The sequence below is a fragment of the Zonotrichia leucophrys genome, chromosome 2, assembly GCF_028769735.1.
Source record: "Zonotrichia leucophrys gambelii isolate GWCS_2022_RI chromosome 2, RI_Zleu_2.0, whole genome shotgun sequence".
Lineage (NCBI taxonomy): Eukaryota > Metazoa > Chordata > Aves > Passeriformes > Passerellidae > Zonotrichia > Zonotrichia leucophrys.
This window is the reverse complement of record NC_088171.1, coordinates 41,897,578-41,912,721: the sequence shown is the minus strand read 5'-3', so window position 1 is coordinate 41,912,721 and position 15,144 is coordinate 41,897,578. Positions and strand designations below refer to the sequence as shown.

The 15,144-nt window shown below is 37.1% G+C and overlaps 1 long non-coding RNA gene across 1 annotated transcript; it reads right to left on the bottom strand.

The window, feature by feature from the left end:
- Window positions 1-4,081: 4,081 nt before the first annotated feature.
- On the bottom strand, window positions 4,082-11,984 carry LOC135443107 (uncharacterized). The gene is made up of 3 exons (XR_010438819.1): window positions 11,881-11,984; window positions 8,678-8,796; window positions 4,082-5,445 (listed from the first exon to the last, which is right to left on the bottom strand). It is a non-coding gene; the product is annotated as an uncharacterized LOC135443107 (long non-coding RNA).
- Window positions 11,985-15,144: the final 3,160 nt, after the last annotated feature.

Genomic DNA, 15,144 nt, shown 5'->3' with positions numbered 1-15,144 from the left:
CTAAAGTCCTTTCCAACCCAAACCATTCTAGGATTCCATATATCTGAAGCCAACCATTTTGAGGCACACAGCTATCTACCCCAAGCACAGAGTGGCTGTCTCTGTTTATCCCATCCAAAATGTCTGAAAGTACAGCGAAGCAAGCATGGCCTGTGACAAAGAACCATAAGGTAAAGGTTTGCAGGAAAGAGAGGAAGCAGCAAATGGGCAAGGGTATGATAGTTTAGACTCCTAAAGCTTGAGGGTGTGACAAATTATGATTTTTTTATAATTTACCAGGTATGGACAGATGTTTGAAGCACCTTCGAGTCAGCAGTACTTCTGACATCAAATTTCAGAAGATAAGGAACTCAGAACCTCATCACATTAATTCTGATTTGAATGCAAACTTCCTTTATGTTGCATTTCTTTTCAAATCCAGACACTATTTTCCAGGTAGTGAAAATATAGCTAAGGTTATAATTTTTCTGAAATTTCCATATGGAGCTAACAGTCTAAACATGGCACAAAATAAACCAGCTTTTATTTGTATCATCACTGTTATCACTGGCTTTGGAATTTGAAGAGATGGGCAACTATTTACAATTTTATGTGGTGTCAAATTCTATTAAGGAAATACTAATGCTTACTGCTTTGCACCTGCAAAAGGCTCTTTTGAAAAAAGTCTCTTTTTTTAATCAGTCTTTTTACCAGACAAAATGTTCATTGCTAAAATTTTCATTTATGTGACTATAAAACCAGAGTCAGGATCCAATCCATAAATTTCTTTGAGGTAGGTAAATATTTCTTCAATTACACAGAAAAAGTAATGAGTTGTTTAAGTTAAGTGATTTTCCCTTACAGACATGTATTTGGAACTAGAGAATTCTTGTATTTTGTTTCATTCATTTCTCTACCACATTGTACTTCAAACCAGTATTCACTGAGGATTTACACTAGGTCACATGTGGACAATAAGAAAATTTGAGGGAGAAGTTTTTTTATTTTCTTTCTTGATTCTTTTCTGTCTCAACTCATAAACTTGAGTGGCTTTTATAGCTGTCAAATAAGGATGTCCAAGCAAATGCTTGATGGCCATGAAAAAATGCAAATCAAGACTTTGACATCTATTGCAACTTAATTTTCTCAAATCACCTTGTCTTCAATGTCTCAATTTTCTTTAAATATGTGTGCTGTTGCATTCTTTCTTCCCCTTCCCATCTCAGTCTGTTCCTGGACTTCCAGAAATTTTTGATTTTATATGACAAGTAGGGAAAAGAACACGCAGTCATCTCCATGCTTTTGTACTTGGTCAACATCTCCTTCCACTTTCTCCTTGTCTGCTCCACAGAACTGACCAAGAACAACTTGCTTGGTTATGACTGACATGAACAGAGGCTGAACTCATGTTCAGCTTTATAATAATTGCAGACTGCTCTTTCCTCTAAGGTGTCTTTTTATTCTCCCTTCCTGGAACAAAAAAACAGCTTTGGGTGTCTGACCATTAACTTGTCTTTTCCACCTGAAAAATTTGTGTTCCAACATCCGCTTTTAAAGATATTTCTTTCCTTTGCTAGCCATCTCAGTCTACTTGGAAACAGAGGGATGTGGCAAATTTATCTCATTAAGTTATGCATTGGATATGTTATAGCTGAATAAAAGTTTCAATTTTTCAATGCTTACAAAGCCTTATCTCTTGCAGCTAGAGCCTATTTGAACATGTTAAGCACTTGGTTATTTCCACTGACAAGATCAATTTGGTACCAAATTAGAAACCATCTAACCTTCAGTAGTTTGAACAAAATGAGTGTTGAAGAGCTAAAGCTTGTATTTGCTGAACCCAAAGTGAAAAAATTCTAAACCCTGAAAAAAATTCCTGACCTCATTCATACTCAAAATACCATCAAATATTATGGGTCAGATTTTGAGCTTGTTCAACAACATGAGAGAAGTTTACTAGCCTCTTAGAGATTTTTTCATATTGCAAGATTGATGCTTAACTTAAATGTGAAACCACAAGCCACTCCCTTAGAAGACTAGCACAGGAGTGAGTCCAAAGAAGCTGCAAAACTTCAAACATTTTGGGTGTCAGTGTTGTTTCTAAATTCTGAGTGAAAATCAGCAGAAATTACTGTCCCCGGAGGGCTGCTCTAACTTCCAGTGTTGGTAATATCATCAAGGACTTGGTGTGTTCCAAGCCTGAATATCAACAAAAATGCAAAAGAAAAATAAAAAAGTAAATTTCTAATTAATCAGAAATATTTGCAAAAAGGGCTGGAGTGGAGGAACAGGGGAAAAAAAATCTGCATTTTGTGGAGCATGGTTCTTTCTTTTAAAGTTTTCTTAAAACATTTTTTTCTAGATAATGAACTCTCCCTTTCTTCTTTCAAGAATATTCTGGACAAGAAACTCAAATATTTTTGTGCTCAAGTCAACATTTATAAAAAAGGGAATTTTGACTGTCTGTACATACAAGTATATCTCTGTTCCCAAGAAGTCAAGTGAGATAAGGATCTCACAGTGATTTTTTAGCCAATGCACATCCTGTATCTTTGAGCACAATCAAACAAGTACAATTCATTTTTTATCGATATGATTTGGTTGAATGTTTCTGGAGCAATGCTGTAAGAATGTGCCTGCATCCTCAACAGCCTGAGTTCTACCAAATATATCATAAAAGTACGGCTATGACTGATGCAAATGGCACCACTGTTCTTGCTGAGGAATTTCTGAAAAGTTTTTTTTCTCATGCAGTCTGACTTCACCCTGAAATATTCTTTAGGAAGGGGCCTATTTCAGAGGTGCTGATAATCCTCAGTTCCTCTGAAAATAAGTGAGTGAGTGAGCTTTTTGCACATTGCTACAGTGTTCTAACATTTTGAATGCTGCTTCAAGCCATACCTATTTCAGCTGACTGTTTTCTGCCCTAATTTGGGATTTGGCCAGAGCACAACATTTACATCAGCCCTATCTTGACATCAACAGTTACTTACATTTCTTCATTATTTCACTTTTACCAGCTGGCCTATTATATTATATTATAGCATGTCACAAGGGATTGTCTCAATTACATGAGGTTATGCTACATCTGTGAGCATAATGTAAAACTGGGGTTGGGACAATGCTGTTTTCTCACAGCTCTGGCTAAGCAAAACGGCAGTTTTACAAGAATGGATGCTCAACAGTAAATTAGAAACCTAGAGATCCCCTGATTTATAAATTTCTTTTACACAAATGAGTTATGTTACCAAGAATACATACCAAGCAAATATGCAGTTAAACTGCTTGAGCAAGTCAAGGGCTCTTTTATCTGTCTAGAGGTGCTCTGGAAGCTTAGGCTTAATGTTTGAAGTTGAAAAAAAAATCCTTAAAAGCATTTCAAATATTCTATTGTGCAAACTGGAGTGAAAAAAGGTCTACTTCTAAATGAAAGCATCCTGATGGAGTGGGCAAAAAAGTGCTCAACCTCTGTGTTGACTTCATTCCACTGGAAGGGCTGTCAAATTCTCTAGGCAGACAAATCCCGAGCCAGGATAAAATGACTGTGACAAAATATTTCCCTTAAACTATATAGGGGCATTTGAAAAAAAAAAAAAGATTACTTCAACAAAGCTGGTTTAATCGATTCCAGCTGGGACAGACATGTTCAAAAAAATCTCTGTTTTCATTCTATTTTACAAATCATGAAGCTGTATTCACATTTTGTGAAGGTGTGGTTCATGCAGTAATACTTTTATGGCCATAGACATTATGAAACAATATAAAATATTTGGTGGCAGAAGCAAACACCTGCATCTTCTATGAGTGTGGGTACAGAAGAAAATGGTATAACACATAGGAGCATACTGCGGCATTTAGTCTGCTACTATTCAACTACTGCTGTGAAGGGAGCTTTTGAGAAACTAAAACAATAATGTTATTATTGTCACTAAACAATACTGCTCAAAGAGTCAGTGCTATATATAAACTCCTAAGAATGTTTTCATCAAGCTGGGAAGCCAAGCCTTTGTGAGGTTGAAAGGAAATTTTAGTAAGTGAACAAGTGTCCATTCTGCACCGCATTCCCCAAGGGTTAGAAAAATAGCAGAAGGCTACATAGTTTATAGCATATCAGCATTTTTTTTCATATACAGAACTAGAAAAATGAAAATATATCTTTGTTTTTTATGGATTTTCTTTAGCCTTCAGACTACTGAGCTATTCTTCAAATGCCTCTTGCTAACAAAGACTTAACATTTACCAGAGGATCAGGCAAATTCCTCAGGCATTAGAAGCATGGTTGATTAAAAAAGCCTGTATTTAGTAATTAAAACAGTGCAGCTAATCCACAACTTGAAATATTTTGGAAGCAGATCATGGGGTGAACAATGCAGCTGTCAAATAAAGAAGAGTTTTTCTCATAAGGGATCACTTCACAATACAAGCATCTCCAGATCCCCTCGAGCGATAGTGCACTTCTGCATAGTTGAAGACTTTTAATATTTCTTAATAGCTGATATAAATCACAAAATTTCATAACAGTGCAAGATTTCCTAGGGTTGGTTTAACACTTACAGAGAGCAGCAATTTGCTGTCTTATCCAGCTAATGCTTACATGCAAGTGGTTTTAATTCCAACAATGGAATTAAGATGGGTTTAACATATTGCTGGTCATCCTTTTGTAAGAGCTTTGCCATTCCATATCCTGAGTGGCTTAAAACTTTAAATTATGAGATTAGTCATGACAGACACATCAGGAGTGGAAACCCCAAAGTGATATGAAACAAGCCTCAAGGAACCAAATACAGTGAAATTAATAGTGGGAAGGGGCCCTTTCTTTTTCTTTCATCTTTCTGATGGACATGGTCTGCTTTCCTCACATCTGTACTGCTTGATCAGAACAAGCAAGTCTCACAAAACATTTGTGGCAGCCTCAGTAAGAGCATCTGCTATTTTACAAGCCTTAACAAAGTCCAGGTATAGTCTTAGATCAATTTTCAGTCAAGAAAGTAATAATTGACTCTTATTCACAACATTTACCCCCCGCCCAAATTTCTGTTACTTCAGCCAATAAATATGCTAATCTCTCTCAGTTGTGTTCCTCTCTAGCAAGCATGAAGGAAAAATGTCTTGTTTGCTGTGGAGGAAAATAACAAGGATACTTAATTTGTGCCAGGTATTTCAGAACCCATGACTGGGATCATGATCACCAGTGAAACCACTTCACCTGTGACTACCATCAGCCATAGCTTTGGTCTCCCCACACTCATTGACAGTAGGCCAGATGCACCACACTGGAGCTACTGCACCCTGAGGAGCAGCCACTACTCCAACATTCCCCCAGCAAGAGGGGAATCACAACAGAGGGAATCCCTGGGTGGGACACTGATGTCTGAGGCAGGGAGGTGCTCAGTAGCACCCTACAATGCTACCAGCAGGTACTCCTTTGTCAGCTCTGCTCCTGAAGTTGCATCAGCCTTCACAGACCTACAGACACAAGAGGAAAAAGAGAAGAGAGTCCTACTGCTCACATGGAATTCAGTTCAAGAGATAACAAATGACTAGGGAGCTTGTCTAGGCCTGGAATGAGAACAAATTATTCAGTTGTGAATTGGAAAAAGGGTACAGTGCAATTTTTTATAGATTTTACTTTCAATGTCTTTAGGCATAAAGACTAAAGAAAGAAACATAAAGGAGATTTCCTTTCTATTATCTCTGTCCTATGAATATTTATGTAACAAACTACAACTGACATGTAGTATCTGGTAGGAGCTCCCTATTTAAACTAATCCATGTAAATTACATGGGCTCTTCACAAAGGTCTCATTGCTGCTTACCTTTACCTCCTGCAGAAGCACCTCTACAGGTGTTCTCAAAGCACACAAGAATACAAATGCACATAATCAAATTGGATCACACTAAGAAGATTGTGTCTGCATTGATTGAAAGGCACTACTAAATCTGTTCAACATTCCTACAACCCTTCAAAAGACATGAACACTCTTTTGCTGAGAATTTTTCCCTGCATTCCCAATATCTTCTTGGTAAGTGAGGTTACAAAACCAAAAGAAATGTTAAATATAAAGCTGATAAAATAGGGAAATATAAGACAATGGATATTACTAAAGGAATAAAACATATGAAACACCAAACTCTTAATTGCCATTCAATTTAACCTGCTGCTTTAAGAAAAAAAAAAAAGGCTATTAAATTTTTCCTCAAGATTACTTTTAATCAATACAAAGCCTTAATTCTGTTAAAGTACCAGAAGAGAAACACAAATCGCTTTGCAATATGTCTGTAGAAATATATGCATGGGAGATCCTAGTATCAGACAATGAAAAACCTTAATTGGTGTTTATAACTCCAGTAGGAGACAATAGTTAATCTTGGATGTTACAGAACACACATGGAACATTTCCTTCCTCACCATATTTGTGCGCATGCATGTTTCTGTGCATTATTTTGATGATGTTAAATAAGAAATCTCTGTTTCAGAAAAAGTGAAGTATGAATCCATAGACACATCTGTGAGAAAATGACAAGAGTTTGGTGGTTGTGGGACATCACAGTTTGTAGAGGTCCTCCCACAGCCAAACAAACTGCATCATGATGTACCTGCTTTCACACCACTAGGGAGACTACTGAGCCAAACTCTGACATCCATATTTCCTTTTCCTCAGAAGTAGTGGAAACCTGTTGGCCTTTAAGTACTTTAGAGCTGCTGGCTGGCCGGGGTCAGAGGTTGGCTGGCTGTTCTTAAGTACTTGACTCAGTACTCACCTACCACACAGCCCTTTTATTCTCTGCCTTGTCTTTCCACTGTTTCAGAAGCTGGGACCGAATCCTTCAACTGGATGAAGTCACAGCAAATTTTGCCTTTGGCTCCAGTGGTGGCAGTCTCCTGTGTGATTACACTGAGGGCTCCATCTCCCTTCAACTTACAACATGTCAACACATTTTTGCAGCTCTATAGAAAGAACTGTAATCTTTAAACAGATGCTTGTTGTAGATAAGCAGGGAATGGTATACTCTGTGCTGATTAAATAAAAACATTGCTATCTCTGTGAGCTACTGAAAACACTTTGGTCTTCTTCATCAGCCAAGATCAGTGCAAGGGATTCTCTGCTTCTAGCCTGAAAAACTGCCAGCCATTTGTTTCATAGAGCCAAAATTACCTATGGTTCTTTTGTAACAGTATTTGCAAAGAGGAGGAATATATACACAAAGAAGAGGAATGGAAAAGCTGAGACTTCTCCAAACATCTCCACTGTTTACTCATTTTAATCCCTCAGAGCCATCAAACAAAGAAGGTTTTCTTTTTCTCTCTGATTCTCAACTTGCTTTGTTTTTAAATCAAAAAGGTGTAACTACTTCTTCACTCTGTTCAAATCTAATGACAGCTTTCAATGCATTATTTTAATTAGGCTTCCACATTTGTTCATAAGCTGTCCAGGTCACAAGGAGAATTAAAAGCAAACACTGGCAATGTATTTCTTCATTACTTCTACAGACCGCTATCTCTGACTTGTACTCAGAAGCAAAGCTGGCAGGATGCACATGACTGGAAAGGGCATCAGTGAAGTCTGACACGGGTTAAGCTTCTGCTCTGAACTCTGCAGTGCCTCTGTTACTTCGGGATTTGTACAAAAGATACAGGCTTAGTAACTCTCAAACAACTCACAGGTACTGGAGCTGAAAAGCTCACCACTAAACTGCATTAAATATTTATGCTGGAATAACAGTTGTCCTTTCAACACACATAATGGATTCCTCACTCCTGTATACTCCTCAACACCATACATTAATGATGTCTCATCTACAGATTTCATAGTTATCAGTAATTTTATCCTAATTCTAAAATTCACCCCCCACAATTCCCTCACATCCTCAAGTCAAGTTTCAAAGCAAGGACTGAAATATAATTTCCCCTCAGCTTGTTTTTTTATAGAAAAGAGAATGTAATAATCATTACAATGTCTGTAAACTTCCAGGAATTCAAAGACTTTTCTTAGATTTAGATATTTTTTGCAGATTTTTCATCATTTGTGAGACAAAACCAAAACCCAACACATCCTCACATGGCAAAAACATGACAAAAAAGCAAGATCCATCATGATTCAATGGATATATTAGTCAGAGTTAAGCTCACACATCCAGAATTGATTAGTGATTTCGTAGCAATCCATCGTGATATTCCAATATTAGCTCATCAGTAACTCAGGGACAGCCAAAGTCAAAACCATACACACACTTTGATCCCTTCCCCAATTTTCTGTGCAAGTAAAGTACAATATTTTCAAATTACTGACTTCTTAAAATATTTTAAAATCCCTTGATCAAAAAAATGCTATTTACTGCAAGAGAGATAAAAGGGAGTTTGGGAAGACAGCTATCATCCATGGGAGCAAGCCAAATAAATTTGTGCATCCTAACTATGAAATTTTAAACTTTCAGGTGTTTGATGGCTTGTGAATTTAATCTTAAGTCTGAATTCCCGAGGCTTTAAAAAATCCATGTATAAATACCTTTCTGCTAACTATAACATTCTTGCATGGTGTTGTGCTGTAATTTACACTGTGTTCACACTGAAGCCAAATTGCTTTCACTTAAAAAGCACCTCTGCTAAGGCATAGATCATTTCTAGTACCTTTGCTTCAGCACTTTGCTCTCCTTTTATGCACACAGAAGGCTTTTACACAAGGGTGACTGTCAATACCTTTAATCCCAGCGGTGGTACAGGCAGAGAAATGAGATTCTTCCTCCTTCTCCCCCAGGCAGCTCTGCAGGTTGGTGCTTCTGAAGTGCAGAGAGCTCGTATCAGCTGCTGCACATTATCTGTGGAGCAATTAGCAGAGGAGTTCACTGTACAGAGCAGTCCACTGGGATCTTTTACAGATCCATAGAACCATTATGGCTGGAAAAGACCTCAAAGATAGACGAGTCCAAGCATTACTTTTCACAACTCTTACAACAAACCCCTGAACAGTGCAATCCAAACTCAGCTACTCTAGTGCCAAGTACTGCATGAAGTCCTGAAAATGCTACTAGAGCAGGAGACTGTGTTTCAGACATGGACTAGGGGTCTGAGGTAAGACTAAAGGGCAATTAGTTTTCTTCTCTCCCCATTTCTCAGATGCTATTGATCTAAATACAGAAGAGACTGAACACACAACTTCACTGGAAAGTGCATCCATAATTTTTTTTAAATTTACCCTGAGTCTGAACCAGCAAAGAGATTGTATGACATTTTTTTCATTTACCTATTTCTTTGGAAGATACCTGAATTTTTTTCATAGTTTTTTTCCCAAGTCTGAAAAGTGGTGAAAGTTTGCATTTTCAAATCATATACAGGTACAGCCTGCATGATAATTTCTGTGGTATTGACTGTGAAACAGTAACCACAACATTCAATTAAATAAAAAAAGGTAATATTTTAAAATGTATTCAGCCTCACAATTGCATTACAGCAAAACTGCACTGACTTTATCATTTGTCTGCGTGGTTTCTCATTTCCTACTGTGGTATTTCCTTTTGTGATGAAATAATACTGCTATTATTTTCTCACTGTAACCTAGAGATCCATTTTACATGTAAACCATAGAAACAATTCTGGTTTTTATGTTCCCTTGTTAGTGAACATTCAGGATCACCAAGTTCACCCAAGTCATTCTCTACATTTCTGTTGTATTAAATACAAAGAAGTCTTTGTAAAGAACTAAGAAACATCTTTTTTAGCAAAGAATCATAGAATATCTTGAGTTGGAAGGGACCTACAAGAATCATCAAAGTCCAGCTTCTGGCCCTGCAGAGGACAGTCCCAAGTATGACTTTTTTCTTTTCTTGTGAATAATTAATTTATCAAACAAAAATAGCAATGACACTACAGAAACTATTCTACTAGTCACAAAGACTGGCAAAATTGGATTTTGATCAAATCCTTACAGAAGCATCAAAAATACTTAAAGTTCCATTTAAAAGACTTAGTTAAAAATTAGAGAACAAAGTAAAGTAGAGGGACTAAAAAAGGATTAAAAAACATTAAAAACATTTACAGACCTACCCTATAAGCATGGGAAATACTAATATAAGAATACATCCTGAGGAAATGTCCATTAGAGGAAGTAGAAGTCAGAGTGTTACTTAAATACAATTGTTAAATGTAAAATAAATACCATTGTTAATGATCATATTTTTAAAAATAAATTGTATATTTTAAAATAAAAATATGTGCCTTATAGCTCACAGCTCTAAGAAATATACAATGCAATTTGGTCTGCATTAATACAGTGGTATTTAGTTATTCATCCTGTAAAAATGGTTTCTAATTTTTATTTTTAGGAAATACTAAGCACCACTGTAGATGAAGGAGTTACAGGATTTTCATATTTTATTAAGCAAAGATTCATAAGACATAACACAGATTTGGAAACCCAGGGAAGAGAATTAGAACACAAGGTTAATAATTTTTAACTTTAGCGCTATCAGGAAGAAATAAAAATCTAATTTTCATGAGGCTACACGTTGTCTTTTAATTTTGAGATCTCATTCATCTTTTAATCTTCCCAATCTCGAAAAAAAAGAAGTATATTAGCAAGAATAAAACAGAGCATTTTAAGTAGCAGGGGGTTTGAGAATCATACCTTTTCATTAGATTCAGTTGCAATCAGAGTGCCTAAAATGAAGATTAGCCCTTAGCAGTCAATACACCATCTGCTCCTGGGATACTCAGGGTCTGATGGCCTGATCATCTATTTTAATGTGTATTAACTTAGAAGGGCCACTAAGAGTTTCACATCTGCAGTAAGAAATGCCTCTAAAAAGAATTACTTTTGTCCTTTCTACTTTCATGTTAGATGGCATAACAATGAAAAGAATGAAATGGAAAAGATACTTTTTAGGGCAGAAATCTATTGGGAGACAGTTGCATGTATTATGCCTCAGCAGGGAGCTGAATCTGTGAGGCTTCGTAGAACCCTCTGCTGCTGAAAAGAAACTGGTGCAGAGAAATCTCTTTGCATTTCAGCTCACTTTAAGAAGTGAGTATATAAGTGAAAGTAGTCAGAAGGTGTGCATGTGTCCTTGTTTCCCTCCAAGACAGCAAATCCTTCTGGGATGAATGTGCAGTGGGTTGGCTTGGACAGGGGCTGTCCTTCAGTCAAGAGAGGTCTCAGTGTCAGAGCAGAGCCAAGCAAAGCAGCCTAAATAACCAACACACCGTGCTAAAACCTGGTCTTTTTGATGCTCTGTGTTGTTGAGATAAAACGTACAACAACAGGAAGAAGGAAATGGTGTATAGAAATGCAGGGATACAGAGCTGCCTCAGCACCTGTAAGCAGCCATCCCAGCCATCACTCTGACAGTACTGCAAGTCATGAGGCCTACATGGTCACAGGGCCTACAGCTGCCCTGGAAGCTGCTGGGGAAGGCAAAGCAGAGCTTCTCTCTCTCTGTGGCTGCTGCACACCAGGGTTAGCAAAGCTTAATGCCAAGAACTCAATCAACTTTCCCATGGTGTCATTATGTGCAGGCCAGCTTGGAGGTGCAGCTTGATGGAATGCACAGAGGGAGAGCCTCTAACAAGAAGAAAGTTTGGCTGCAGACAAGCTTCACTCTGGGCTAGAGGCCTTCTACCCTTTCCCCCAGCCGTGGCAGAAAAAAGCGGCAGGCATAATTTTTGCTAAAGAATCTGAATTAAGTTCACTAAATTTCACTTCCTTGCACTCACTAGGGTGACAAATGTCAGCAGCAATATTTTAAGAGATGGCAGATAGAGCAAGAGTGTCAGATTACATAAAAGCAGTTAATATTTCCTTAGAAGCAGAAAGTTTCCTTCCTTCACACCAAATTAACTCAATTAGAATGAAAATTAAAGTAAATTAATTTTACTTATTTTAAACAAACAAATAAATCCTCACTGACCTTCGAAATTCAGAGCATAACAGGCAAAGGTGTGATTTAAGCACTACTAGTAATTAAAAATGAAATCAGAAGTTTTCTATAGGCAACCACAGGAAACTTACTATCCTGGCTTTTCAATGGGCCTGGCTATATGAACAGGGATTTAACTGTTAGCAATTATTTTCACATGCTGCTAATTAATTCCAATTGTTCTTAAAGGCAAAGGATGCACTGTGTGAATAGCTGAGTTCAGAAGTATTTTTCAGGAGAAAGCACTGACTATCTGTGATGCCTGAACTGTGCAGATATGTGTTTCCTACAGGTGCTTCACATAGGAATCAACAGGTGAACAATGAAAGCACTTAGCTAATCCTAAGGCCCATGTGTCTGGGACAAGAATCAAGTTCTGTTTTCAAAGTTCACTCATAAAAGTCCTGAGCAGCAACTTCATAGAGCTGTTGGTGACTCACAAAGCACTTCTTCTGACTGACTGACTCTGTGCAATATCAAAGCAGAGGTTCTAAGAGTCTCAAGAATAAATAAGCTAGCACTTTCACTTCTGTGAAAGTTGTAGCGCCTTTTGCCAGTTTTCAGAACTCCGTGCTGTATAGATAAGCCTGGTTGATGTGATTCTTCCTGATTTCTGTCCATGTTACATAGCAGAATAGCATTATTTCAACAAAGAATAATTTTTAAAAAGAAAGGAAAAGTAGGCATTCTCTGAACTATTTTTAATTTTGACCACTGTTATAATTTTTTTTCTCTACAAAATCCTAGGATCTGTACAACCAGCCATGAAAATCCTACTTTGAGAAATCACATTTCCTCTAGCTTCCCCTCACATCCTGCAGAGTGACTGGAGGATATTTTCTGTGTAAATACAGAAATGCTAAGGCATGTGAGGATTTTTTGTCCTTATTTCCAGAAAAGATTCTAACACGTCCCTCCACAGATAAGCAAATCAACTGAGGAAAAATATAGTGCAGACCCACAGATCCCAAGGTTGTAGAAAACCTCACAGGACTTTGTAGCTAACTTTGGAGTTGATTTATAGGCTGTCACCAAATCAGCGGTCAGAAACTGACACAAAATGTCTTCTGCAAGCTTTGAATCCTTATTCAGAAAGTCTTCTTCATTTATATTCTATTGAACCAAACAACCCAGGATTTCCTCTCTCTTTGTTGGATGGCTTCCTGTTCCTGCAGCTGCTTTCTGTGATGTCAAAACATGAGAGTTAAGTGCTGCCTGAGGATTATGTTGCCCAAGTCCACCAAAATAAATCAGATTTGAGCATTTAATCCTTTTAACATCTCTAAATATGTGGGTTTAAACAGCAAAGCCTTCTGTAATGAGGTAACTCCACCCCTTCACCAGACAACTTCATGACAAGTAAAGATTCAGTATGACTTGACTTGAATCTTACACATTGCAATATACTGAAAGTTTCCTGTTATCTTTTCTCCTTTACTGTAGCAGAAAAAACACTTTTCCTGCATCAAAGTGTTATAGGATCAAATCTGACTGTATGTATAATTACATATTATTCTTCCCTTCCCATCTGACCTAAATCAATTCTTCTGGTGGCAGAGTCTGTACTCTGTATTTGAATAAAGCATCAGTTGTATTGAATGTGCTGGAATTGGCAGATGGTTGGTCAGTCATTCAGTTTGATATTAATTGCTTCTTTGAGATCTCTTCCAGAGAACTGAGGACAAAATGCATAGTGTCTTATTACATTAAGAAAAAAAAATCACATCTGAAATTCTTTGATGAAAGATTCGTCTGCCTGGCAGACAATGTACTTTCTCCTTAAGAGTCAAAAAATGACTAAAAAATTCCATTATTTAAAGATTATCTCATTTCCTTCCAGTGAGTTAAAAAAAAAATCAGACATTTTGTTTGGAATAAAAAATGAATTTTCTCTCTTACTATTTGAACAACACTTTTTACTGATTAAGAGAGGGGGGATCTTTTGCAGGAAGGTCATGTAATTTTTTCATTATGATTAATTTTTAAATTCTTCACCACTCATTTATGCTCAGCTGTGTCCATATGTCGTTAAAGTGGCTCATTTTGACTATAGTAGCAAGCAGGGGCAAGATCAGTTAAAACAAGAATATTTAGCACTTGATATTAAACACTGGAGGTTTAGAAGATGACCTAAGCAGCTGGGGTGAGGTCTGTGGGTCTGTGTTTCATGTATCATGGTGGGTCTACTGGAAGAGCCAAATAATTTTCTACTGGTATAGAAAGTATTCCCACAAATTCTCCAACATACTTGTAATTATATTCATGCTTCACATCAAATAAATTTTCCCTTCAATATATTAAATGTTTCTGGCACCTAAAAATCATTATGTATGATTTAATCTCAGATTCATTACTTCACAGACCTGTAAAATGTATGTTGCATCATTTATTCATTGGCCATTAGAAATACATAAAATAGCTGTGAGCTGTTAAAAAATGTGGCACCCATTCTTCTGATACTTATGTATTACTATTTCCATCACAGCAATTACAGCAGGTGCCCAATGGCACCTATTTCTTTTTGATAAATGGTATCTTATGCAGTATTTAAGGAAGTACTGTGTCTGCTCACCCTAAACATTTTTAAAGAAGTGACAATCAGTTAAAACTGGAGGCTGCTTCTGCCACTGCAGCAATGTACTTGCTAAGCAAGCTAAATGCCTTGTTTCAAAGATGAGTCTCTCTCACCTCAAAGGTCACAAAATTCTTATGCCATTTCTACGTTTCACTTTTGCACTTTTCCCTCAGTCCTTTCCTTGGTAATATTTTCTTTTTCAATAAGCATGCTTCATGCCCCAGTTTTGTCTTCCTCCTATCCTACTTTTGACATCATGGTTGGATCTGGACCTTAAGCTGAGACATTGGAAATCATGAATGTTTTAACTTCTGCCACCTATTTACAGGCAACTTTGAGATACATCAGTAACACAGCTAGTGTTTTTAATTTTCAGTAAAATCTTTCCCTGAGTCTGGAGGCTTGATCCTGAGCTAGCAAGCATCACATTAGCTCCACTGATTTAAATGAACAATATAAATATACACCAGTCTTTGTCTTCAAAAATATCTCAAGACTTCTTGGGACCTCACGTGCTTTATATGGAAAGATGGATAAACATGAGAGCAAGATTTTGTCTCAAAGCTGAGCCTCCTTAGGTAAACAATAAAAATGGCTTAGTTGTATATGGCTGTATTTTGCTCTACAACTGGAAAAATATGCATTAACCAGGAATTATTGACATTGGCTAAGGCTATTCA